The sequence below is a fragment of the Mus caroli genome, unplaced genomic scaffold, assembly GCF_978045245.1.
Source record: "Mus caroli unplaced genomic scaffold, Mus_caroli_1 scaffold_7, whole genome shotgun sequence".
Lineage (NCBI taxonomy): Eukaryota > Metazoa > Chordata > Mammalia > Rodentia > Muridae > Mus > Mus caroli.
In genome coordinates, this window is record NW_028227262.1 from 106,923,581 (window position 1) to 106,935,608 (window position 12,028).

The 12,028-nt window shown below is 38.5% G+C and overlaps 1 pseudogene; it reads right to left on the minus strand.

Annotated features, from left to right (window-relative positions):
• Nucleotides 1-2,011: 2,011 nt before the first annotated feature.
• On the minus strand, nt 2,012-2,845 carry LOC147003999 (protein-L-isoaspartate O-methyltransferase domain-containing protein 1 pseudogene; annotated as a pseudogene).
• Between the last annotated feature and the right edge of the window lie 9,183 nt (nt 2,846-12,028).

Sequence of the window (12,028 nt, forward strand, 5' to 3'; positions counted from 1 at the left end):
GCCCAAACCCAAATATTCTTAATCTAGTGCATCCGAGTTGATAGATAAGATAGCTTTCCTTAAATTTTCATCTATCCCTACCTTTAAAAGTCAACCATAAAGTCACACCTGAAAAGTAAATGAATTTAAAATGACAAAATATACATTTCAAAGACAACAAATGCAATGATCAAGACAATCTACTGTACAATTTGTGAAAGTCAACAGAAGACAGCAAGAATATAATCTATCTTTAAATATATCAGTAAAAACACTCCTAAATAATAAGATCACTGAGCATTACATATTTTCAGTTATCTGTACATCAAGCTCTTAAGAGAAAAGTAAAGAGATGTGGGTGACAGAATGGAAAATAAATGAAAACTCTTCCAAGATAAGACTATGTGGGTATCAGGAATTCAAGATTAAACTTCTTAAACAAAATTTAAAAAAAAACAAAAGAGTATGTTGGTCTAGGGATATATCTCATTTGTAGAGTGCTTGCCTAGCATGCAAGAGGTCCTGGTCCTGGGTTTAACCCCCAGTACCACATCAGGGAGAGGGAGATGTCTTTTTTCTTTTTTGGACAGAAACAGGATAGACCATATCTTAATAATAGTTTGTTTACTAATTACATTAAGAAAAATCATACAGGCCCATTTCACAAGAGTCAAACGAATCCTTTGCATAACACTGTTGCTCATATTATTAAAACATTATCAATTATTTGGATCAATTTCATCTTTAAACTGTTTTAACTGATCACCTACACAGAATTATTGGACCTGAGTTATAAACTATTTGAATCATCATGATTGTACTTCCTTATGTAAATCTGAGAGGCTGCTCTGACAGTGATGTGGTGGGAATAAGTGAGACACTTGAAATCTTCCCTTCCATGGGATGGTAAGCAGTAAGTAGGTCACATCCCACAGCTTCTTAACAAGGAATAACTGTGCAGGCCCTACCAGGAAGAAAGAACTAGTAATAACATGTACAGCCTGTTGTATCACTGATACCCCATGTAAGTAGCTTAAGAATGTAGTATTAAGCAAAAAGTGAAAATCATTATCATTTTATCAAAGAAACAAAATACAGAATGAAGGATATTGAGCTTGGTATAGGTCCCAGAGATCCCACTCTGATTCTGAAGCAAATTTTAACACAAACGCATCTACATACAACTTCCATGACTATTTATATTAGAAAGATTCAGAGCAGATGAAGCCAGTGTGGCCTACCTTGTCAAAGATAAATATCTACTTAATGAAAAGTTCCACTGCTAAAATGCCTCAACTGATCATATCATTCCCCTGCTGCTGGAGGTCCCTAAGAAGTGGTGATCACTTAATGTGACTTAGTCACCGTCTGCATTTAGAAGCAAATGGGACAGTGAATGACTTTTCAAATCTAATACTTTATAGTTATTTATAGAGAAGCAATCCTAAATATACTACCGCTTAAAATTCTATAGTTAAGATAACCTCATTATCTTTAAATACTGAGAACACAAAGGGCCCATACAAACTAGTTGTGTCAAGTAGCCACTTCCTACTTTAACATTCACTAGCTCTTAAAAATCTCTATGAGAGAAGCAGAAAATTTCCCCATGCCTTTTGGCAATAGATTCAAAAGCTTAAGTTTCAGGTCTGTAAAATTTCATGAAGTCTGTGGTTTTTAAAGCTAAATTACTCAGTATCTTGAATTAGTATTGCACTCATATGTTGCCCGGAATATGTCTAGAACAAAAGTAAGGTAAGTAGGTCTACAAGCATTTGCTTTCCTTATTAGATAAGCAAGCTCAAATAACAGAAATGCAAACGGCAATTTAAATAAGCCTATATGTGTGACAATGTATCAACCTCTTATAGAATGAAATTCAATTGCCAACACTACAAATCCATGAAGAACCAGAAAGAGTACTGTATACAAAGTTCTTACTATTGACCCATTCCACTTTGAGATCAAAACAGTAATTCTTCAAGATTTAAGAAAAATAGATTTTAGGAAAGAGACTCTTTTAAATCACTGAATACATCATTTCTGTTATTAAGAGAAATAACTTAGACTTTTTTTCTGCAATAATTCATTCTAATGAAGTAATTCTCTAAATCCTAATTAAGACTACATTTACAAGAGTAAGGGAGTTTATCAGTAGGCATTCTTCCTTGTTTAAGTTATTTGTCTCGAAAATACGTCAAGTAAGCCTTTAAAGACTCTGGGAGTGGCAGCTTCATTATCTTTTCCCTCAGTAGGTTCTGAGGTGGCTCCTCACGCTTCATGGCTTCGCTGTGGTCTTTCTCCTCTTCTTCTTTGCTGTCTTCTTCCATTTTTTCATCCTCTTCACTGTCTAGAGGCTGAGGGATGAGCTGATTACCCACAAATACGTAAGTATTAATTCTCTGTTTCACTCTCTTCCTTTTCCTCTTGGGTGGAGCCCTTTGTGGAATCCCCTTGGCCTGCATTTCATCATTTATGAAGTTTCTAAGTGTACGTCGAATGTAAATACGAGCCAAGTCTTGGAGATTCCTGACAGCACACGGGGGGAGCCCCACAGAGTCCGGTGTGCCATTATCATTCTTACTAGGCTGTACTAGTGGTGCAAAGGAAACCGCAAGGATATTTTTACTTTCCCAAGTGTTTTGTCCAGTCCGCATAATCTGTGTCAACTGATCCTCTATGGGCATGACCAATATGCCCCCAACTTTGAGTAAGATCTTCATGTAGTTTTCGTGGTCTTTCTGGACTCCAGCTCCACAGTAAATTCGATCATACTGATGACTGTCAGAAGCTATCTGAAGGCAATTACCCACCACAAATGCGGGTTCACAGAATTCAAATCTTAGCAGTGGTTTTCTTTAGAGGTGCATGCTGGATTATCTTCTTCTTCAGATGGACAGATGGTTTCATTCACAGCAGGGACCTTGCCAACTTGCCCATATAATTCTTTTGAAAAGCAGCTAGGAGATCAGGGTGACCTAGCCTTGCCCTGTAGCTTCCCTCTTAGACGGATAGTCTAGGTCTAGGAGCTGACGAAGGCGCAGAAGACGCTCACACAGCGGCAGCGCCCGCTCAGTCCCTGAAGCCCCGTCCCAGCCCTCGCGTCACGAGCCTGCATAGGCAGGAGCCCTCCAGGTCAAAGCAGCGGCGGACCGGCGGCGGGCGGAGCGCCGCAGAGACAGCCGACTGGCCCGGCACAGCGTCCGCCAGCGCCGACGCGGGAGGGCGGGGCCCGACCCGCAACCCGGGACCCGGGCAGCTGGACTGCCCTAGTCGCCACCGCCTCCTGGGAGCTGCTAGATCATTAATCTTATCCTGATTTAACTTGTAAAGTATTGGTATCTGTCTAGAAAATTGTCCATTTCATCCAGGTTTTCTAGTTTTGTTGAGTATAACCTTTTGTAGTAGGATCTGATGATGTTTTGGATTTCCTCAGGTTCTGTTGTAATGTCTCCCTTTTCATTTCTGATTTTGCTAATTAGGATACTATTTCTGGGCCCTCTAGTTAGTCTGGCTAAGGGTTTATCTATCTTGTTGGTTTTCTCAAAAAACAGCTCCTGGTTTTGTTGATTCTCTGTATAGTTCTTTTTGTTTCAGTTTGGTTGATTTCAGCCCTGAGTTTGATTATTTCCTGCTGTCTACTCTTATTAGGTAAGTTTTCTTCTTTTTGTTCTAGAGCTTTCAGGTGTGCTGTCAAGTTCCTAGTGTATGTTCTCTCCAGTTTCTTTTTGGAGGCACTCAGAGCTATGAGTTTTCCTCTTAGGTTGCTTTCACTGTGTCCCATTAATTTGGATATGTTGTGGCTTCATTTTCATTAAACTCTAAAAAGACTTTAATTTCTTTATTTCTTCCTTGACCAAGTTATCATTGATTAGAGTGTTGTTCAGCCTCCATGTGTACGTGGGCTTTCTATTATTGATGTTGTTATTGAAGATCAGACTTAGTCCGTGATGATCTGATAGGATGCATGGTATTATTTCAATATTTTTGTATCTGTTGAGGCCTGTTTTGTGACTAATTATAAGGTCAATTTTGGAGAAGGTGCCATGAGGTGCTGAGAAAAAGGTATATCTCTTTGTTTTAGGATAAAATGTTCTATAGATATCTGTTAAATCCATTTGTTTCATAACTTCTCTTAGTTTCATTGTGTCTCTGTTTAGTTTCTGTATCTATGATCTGTCCATTGATGAGAATGGGCTGTTGAAGTCTCCCACTATTATTGTGTCAGGTGCAATGTGTGCTTTGAGCTTTACTATAGTTTCTTTAATGAATGTGGGTGCCCTTGCATTTGGAGTATAGATGTTCAAAATTGAGAGTTCATTTTGGTAGGTTTTTACCTTTGATGTGTATGAAGTGTCCCTCCTTATCTTTTTTGATAACATTGGGTTGAAAGTTGGTTTTACTCAATATTAGAATGGCTACTCCAGCTTTTTACCTGAGACTATTTGCTTGGAAAATTGTTTTCCATCCTTTTACTCTGAGGTAGTGTCTGTCTTTGTCACTGAGGTGGGTTTTCTATATTCAGCAAAATATTGGGTCCTGTTTACATAACCAGTCTGTTAATCTATCTCATTTTATTGGATAATTGAGTCCATTGATATTAAGAGATATTAAGGAAAACTCATTGTTGCTTCCTGTTATTTTTGGTGTTAGAATTGGAATTTTGTTCATGTGGCTATCTTCTTTTAGGTTTGTTGAAAGACTACTTTCTTGCTTTTTCTAGAGCGTAGTTTCCCTCCTTGTGTTGGAGTTTTTCCTTTATTATCCTTTGAAGGGCTGGATTTGTTGAAAGATATTGTTTAAATGTGGTTTTATCATAGAATACCTTGGTTTCTCTATCTATGGTAATTGAGAGTTTTGCTGGGTATAGCAACCTGGGCTGGCATTAGTGTTCTCTTAGGGTCTGTATAACATCTGCCCAGAATCTTCTGGCTTTCATAGTCTCTGGAGAGAAGTCAGGTGTAATTCTGATAGGTCTGCCTTTATATGTTACTTGACCTTTTTCCCTTCATGCTTTTAGTATTTTTTCTTTGTTTTGTGCATTTGGTGTTTTGATTATTATATGACTGAAGGGATTTATTTCTGGTCCAATGTATTTGGAGTCCTGTAGGCTTCTTGTATGTTTATGGCCATCTTTCTTTAGGTTGTGGAAGTTTTCTTCTATAATTTTGTTGAAGATATTTCCTGAACCTCTAAGTTGGAAATCTTCCTTCTCCTCTATACCTATTAACCTTAGGTTTGGTCCTCTGATTGTGTCCTGGATTTCCTGTATGTTTTGGATTGGGATCTTTTTGCATTTTGCATTTTCTTTGATTGTTGTATCAATGTATTCTATGGTGTCTTCTGCACCTGAGATTCTCTTTTCTATCTCTAGTATTCTGTTGGTGATGCTTGCATTTATGACTTCTGATGTCTTTCCTAGGCTTTATGTCTCCAGAGTTGTCTCCCTTTGTGATTTCTCTACTATTTCTACTTCCATTTTTAGATCCTGAATGGTTTTCTTCAATTCTTTCACCTGTTTGTATGTGTTTTCTTGTTCTTCTTTAAGGAATTTTTCTGTTTCCTCTTTAAGGGCTTCTACTTGTTTACCTGTGTTGTCCTGTATTTCTTTAAGGGAGTTATTTATGTCCTTCTTATAATCCTTCATTATCACCATGAGAAGTGACTTTAGATCCTTCATTATCACCATGAGAAGTGACTTTAGATCCATATCTTGCTTTTCTGGTGTGATGCTGTATCCAAGACTTGCTATTGTGGGAGAGTTGGGTTCTGATGATGCCAAGTAACCTTGGTTTCTGTTGCTTCTGCTTTTACATTTGCCTCCCGCCATCTGATTATCTCAAGTGCTCCCTGCCCTCACTATATCTGATTGGAGCCTGTCCTTCCTGTAATCCCAGTTGAGTCAGAACTTCTCAGAGTCCAGCTTTCTTTGTGATCCTGTGATTTGGGAATCCTGTGATGCTGAGATTATGGGTGTGTCAGAGTTCTTGGCACTCAAGCTTTCTCTGAGAACCTGAGATCCCAGTGTGACCAAGCTCCTGGAGTCTTGGGATCCTAAGATCCTGGGCAAAGCACCTGGAGTTGTACCTCCTATGGAGACTATGGGTCTGCCCTCTAAGTTCAAAACCAAGGTAGAACAGCACCGATTGGAAGGATCCTGAGCCACTGATCAGGTTAGGTTCCAATGTCTATGCTCCAGCTGGCCCAAGGGACCTACGGTTCTGTTGAAACAGATGTTGTGTTTCACTCACCAGTTATCCTAAGATCCTGCAAGGGTGCCTGGCAGGTAGAGAGTCCACTGGGAACCGTGGGACTGTCCACCGAGTTCAGGCCCAAGGTGGCCTGGTGCTGGTGCAGACTGGAAGGCTCCTGTCTGATTTCTACAATCTTTTCATGCCCTCTACCACTAGATTTTCCAGTCTCCTAGTTGAAGGACCCTGCCTGTGAAAGCCTCCAATTCAGAGTCTCTCTCTGCATAAAGTCCAAATGTAGGTCTCTACACTCACACCCAACTGCTGCTAGAGGAATCCTCTATAAGACTGGACAAGGCACCAATCTATGAGACTAGCAGAATATCATTAGGAATATTTTCATTGACTTTTTTCCAGTTGAGTTTGGTTCTACTGTAGGTCTTCACATTTCAAAATATTTCTTTACACAAAGACTGAAATGAAGTAATCCATTTTAAGGAAAGCAGAGTAGATAAAGCAGATGTTTATCTCTTACCTGTAACTTGAAGAACAAGAAATACTACAGATGTTTGCCATTATGATAAAATGATTCAGTGTTTGTGATAGACTTAGAAGAGTGTTTGCTGTTATTATCAAAGAATTACTGACAAACAGAAAAAGGAATCAACACCTCACAAAATGTTGCGCAAGTGTACTCCATGAGCAGATGACCTGCAAATCATTCTCATTATGGAATAACTACCTGACTTTGTGAAAGTTTAAGACTTTGTTCAGAGATTAATAAAGATGTTACCTATATCTTTTCTATTCTTCTAAAGAATAAGAATACAGTTTAGACTTCTAGCCATGAGATCTGTCAGCTATTCAGTCAGCTAGTATGATGATATATTGAGCCATCTTGGTTATATTTAACCATTTTTGGAGTATTTGATGATATATAGACAATTATAGAGAAAGCAAGATGTGGTGGTTTGTATAGGTATGCCCCCCAGAGACTCATGTGTTTGAATGCTTGGCTCATAGGGAGTGGCACTATTAGGAGGTATGGTCTTGTTGAATTAGGTATGGCTTGTTGGAAGAAGTATGTCACTGTGAGGACAGGCCTTGAGATCCCCTATGTTAAAGCTTTTCCTAGTATGGAGTCCAGTCTCCTTTTGTTGCCTGTGGATCAAAATGTAGAACTCTCAGCGCCTCCCACATCATGTCTGCCTACATGCTACAATGCTTTTCACCATGATGATCATGGACTAAACCTCTGAAACTGCAAGACAACCCCAATTAAATCCTTTTTTTTTTATTAAGAGTTGCCTTGATCATGGTGTTTCTTCACAGTAATAAAACCATAACTAAGACAGAAGTTGGGTATTGCTTTGATGGGCCTGAATATGTTTTGTTTGGAGTAATGTAGAGATTGAGATTGTGGATTAGAAAATCAGTTGAAAGCATTAAGTGGAACGAAATTGACCATTCTAATAAGAACATAGAAGACAATGGTGCTAAGGGTGACTTGAACTGTGGGATCCTGGATCAAGAGGTTTCAGAAGAGAATTTTTATATTCCTAGAGATTATTCTTGTGATATTTTGATAAAAAAATGTGGCTGCTTTGTGCCCTTATATGAAGAGTCTGCCTGAGGCTAAGGTGAAGAGATTTAAATTAGTTACATTGGCAAAGGAAATCTTAAAACAACCTAGTGTAGACTCTGTCCTATTGATCACTCTTATAAAGAATGTTTTGATGAAATGCAGCAAACTGTAAAATAAAAGATGAAAAAAATTATGGTTCAAAGATTAAAGGGGCACCACCAGAAATTAGTATGGAGCTAAACCCTGTATGTACAGAGATAAACAGATTAAAGATATTAAATAGAATTAAGGGAGTGAACATTTCAGGGCAAGAACCCATCCAGCTAAGGTTCCATCCCTGAAAAAGGAATTAAAGAAAAGCTTAGGTCCAGGAGTGGTGGTACTCACCTTTAATCCCAGGAGACAGAGTCATGCAGATCTTTCAGTTCAAGATCAGTCTAGTCTACAGAGCAAGTTCCAGGACAGCCAAGTTTAGGCAGTGAAGGAAACCATGAAAAACAGAAAGCTGATGAAGATGTAATTGAGCAACAGTTTTCCAGGCCCAGCAAGCAGCAGAACTTGGAAACTTTGGCCACATGGCTTTGGCTTTAGAGTCAAGGCTGGAAGAAAGTGGTTATAGAATCTCCCTCCATGACTAAGGAAAGCTGCTGAGACCAAGCATATTTCAGTGGTGTCCCTGAATGGAGGCCTAGAGAGGCCATTATATGAAGCCAAGGTGAAGCCCAGATGGCCTCGGAGACTGCATGATGTTAGAAATGCCAGAGTCATGGTATACCTGCTGAGAAATGCTGCTAGCAACCCAAAAGAAAGAAATGTATTACAGTCAACAAAGCTGAAAGGAGCAAGAGATTTGAAGAACATTTTTGACATCAGACATGGAGACTCAGAATTTGCAGTTTGCCCAGCTGATTTTTGATCTTGCTTTGGTCCAGTATTTCCTCATTATGCACTCTTGGAATGGTAAGGTATATCCTGTGCTATGATGTATGGGACGTATGTGATCTGCATTTTTATTTAATTTTATAGGAAATTACATTAAAGAGATTGCATAAATCTCAGAAGATACTTCTAACTTCGGACTGTTAAACATTGTTGAGACTGTGATAGACTAAGGACTTCACTGGAATAAAACCCTGAAATAGAAGAGAATGGCTAAAAGGGAGAGATGGAGAGAAAGACATCAAAACTTCTCTGGAATTTTTGCCTGCCAGTATTCTTTATTATTTTTTTAATTTTTTATTAGATATTTTTTCTATTTACATTTCAAATGTTATCCCTCCAATAACGCCCTATCCCCTCCCCACTTCCCCTGCTTACCAACCCACCCACTTCTGCTTCCTAGCCCTGGCATTCCCCTATACTGGAGCATATAACCTTCACAGGACCAAGGGCCTCTCCTCCCATTGATGACTGACTAGGCCATCCTCTGTTACATATGAGGCTTGAGCCATGAGTTTTCTTTGGTTGGTGGTTTAGTCCTAGGGAGATCTGGAGGTACTGGTTACTTCATATTGTTGTTCCTCCTATGGGGCTGCAAATTGCTTCAGCTCCTTGGGTACTTTCTCTAGCTCCTTCATTGGGGACCCTGTGCTCACTCCAATGGACAGCTGTGAGTATCCACTTCTATATTTGTCAGGCACTGACAGAGCCTCTCAGGAGACAGTTATATCAGGTTCCTGTCAGCAAGCTCTTGTTGCATGCCAGTATTCTTTGTTATCCCCAGATCAAGAAAAGCTAAAATATTGTTCCTTCCTAATACTTGTGAGCTAATAAAATAGGTTTTGTTGACTTTAATTCATTGAAAATTATCCACTCATCTATCATTAATATAATTTCTCATGTACAACACTTTACTAGGCCATGTGTGAGACTTATTAGTAGCAAGTTGGGATGAAGCAGCATGTTAATTTATTATTGATGTTGCTATCTCTGAATTATTTATATATTTAAGACAATTTTTATTTATTGAAAAATATATAATATTTTTTGATCTTCTCCTATTCTTCCCATCTCCCTACTTACTAACTTTTATAGTTTCTCTCTATCCCTCCCTTCGCTCTATCCCTCCCTTCCTCCCTCTCCCTTCCTCCCCCCCAAAAGAAAAAAAAAAGACACAAATAGAAAAATCAAAGATCTGCACAAGTTCAAAGCAGACAAAATCACCAAATCCCAGCACTGAGAAGGGGAAGTGGATATAAAATACCCTCTTACCCATGAAGATTTTTACAATTGATACCTGCTGGGTCTCCAATAAGGTATCATTGGCTATGTCAACCACACTCCAGGATAGGCCCCACACCACATGGGTGAGTGGTTGGCCAACCCAAAAGGAACTCAATGGGGTTTGTTTGCTTGCATGTTTGTTTATTTCTGGGCTTTTTGTTTCATTTGCTTTTGTTTCTTGATGACTCTCTTAAACAGCAAGCTAATAACTGTTTTCCTATGGGCTATTTTTATTCTTTATTGTCTATCAAATTTTCCATAATAATTATTCGTACTTAATTATGCATGCACCAACAGAAATACACATGTGAGTGTGCACACATGCATACACAGTCCTCACCAACAATCCTGTAATAAGGAGAAGAAAACCTGGTTCCAGCTCTAACAGGAAGGGTATAGGAGTCCAGAAGCAGATGAAAAGTTGTCTTCATGTGGTATGAGCATTTGTATCAGCCAGCAATTCAAAGGATATATTACTGTCATTAATAAAGACAAAGATATGAGATATGTCATAAAGCAAAGATATGCTTTATGACAGATGACTAGCAAAAACAAAGTCTCTTGATATGACTTTCTATATATTGCTTTCAATGTGTCCTAATATATTAAAGAACATAAATGGGCACAAACTTAAGAATATGCAGCCTAGGGCTGGAGAGATAGCTCAGCCATTAAAGGCTAGGCTCAAGACCAAAAATATAAGAATATGCAGCCTAGAAAATACTAGAATTTTTTATCTACCCAAATATGCAACCCATAACTGTTTATGGTGTCCCATGTCAAGAACTGTATAACTGTGGATTCAACAATAAGCAAAATATTAATGTATCTCTAGCACCTTTACAGATAATTACAGAAATAAAATATGAGCTTATATGGAATTTGAAGTCTACTATTTGGCAAATAAAAAAGCCATTGCAAACTGCACATATACTACAGTGGGTGGAAAATACAAGATTCTGTAGGAACAGTTAGACTTTGAGTAGTACAAGCCATGGGTTATGATAACTTAAGACCTAAAACCAAAGAGGAGAGCCAGAGACAAGCAGATGAGAAATGAGAGTCCAGGTAGAGGGAACAGCATGTATAAGTTCCAGAGCCAAACATACCATGATGCCTTAGTCAGGGTTTGTATTCCTACACAAAACATCATGACCAAGAAGCAAGTTGGGGAGGAAAGGGTTTATCCAGCTTACACTTCCACATTGCTGTTTGTCACCAAAAGAAGTCAGAACAAGAACTCACACAGGGCAGACACTTGGAAACAGGAGATAATGCTGAGGCCATGGAGGGGTGCTGCTTACTGGATTGCTTTCCCTGGCTTGCTCAGCTTGCTTTCTTATAGAACCCAGGACTACCAGCCCATGGATGGCACCACCCACAATGGGCCCTCCCTCCCTTGATCACTAAAAATGCCTTACAGCTGGATCTCATGGAGGAATTTCCTCAAGGGAGGCTCCTTTCTCTGTAATAACCAGCTTGTGTCAAGTTGACACACAAAACCAGCCAGTACACATGGGAAACTCTAGAAATTAGTCAACATGACTTTTTCTTGTTGACAGTTATTGGACAAAGGGATGCTATGTAGGTTGTGTTAAGAGACTATACTAAAGAGACTCATTTCACTAATATGCAAATAACCCTTTGAATAAAAAACATGATTGATAGTCTTGAAGAAAAATGGGCAAAAGACAGATTATTCATAGAAAAAGGAAATGCAAATAGATTTTTAGACCTATAAAACATGTCAGTCACATTCAGAAGAGAATTTCAAAGGAAAATTACACTATCATATTTGAAGCTGTGAAACATATATTTTAAGATAACTAGTATAAGTCAAGAAATATGAAATACCATTCTCATGCATGTTGATGAGAGTATGTATTTACACAGATTCCAAGAGTGCTACTGGGAAAGAATAATTAATAATATTACGTATACTTTGTTTCAACAATTTTATTTCAGTGGTTATACTTTAAATATTTATTTGCCTTGGGACAAAAAAACATTTATGCTAAAATATATTCGTGTCAGTATAATTTGATTTAAT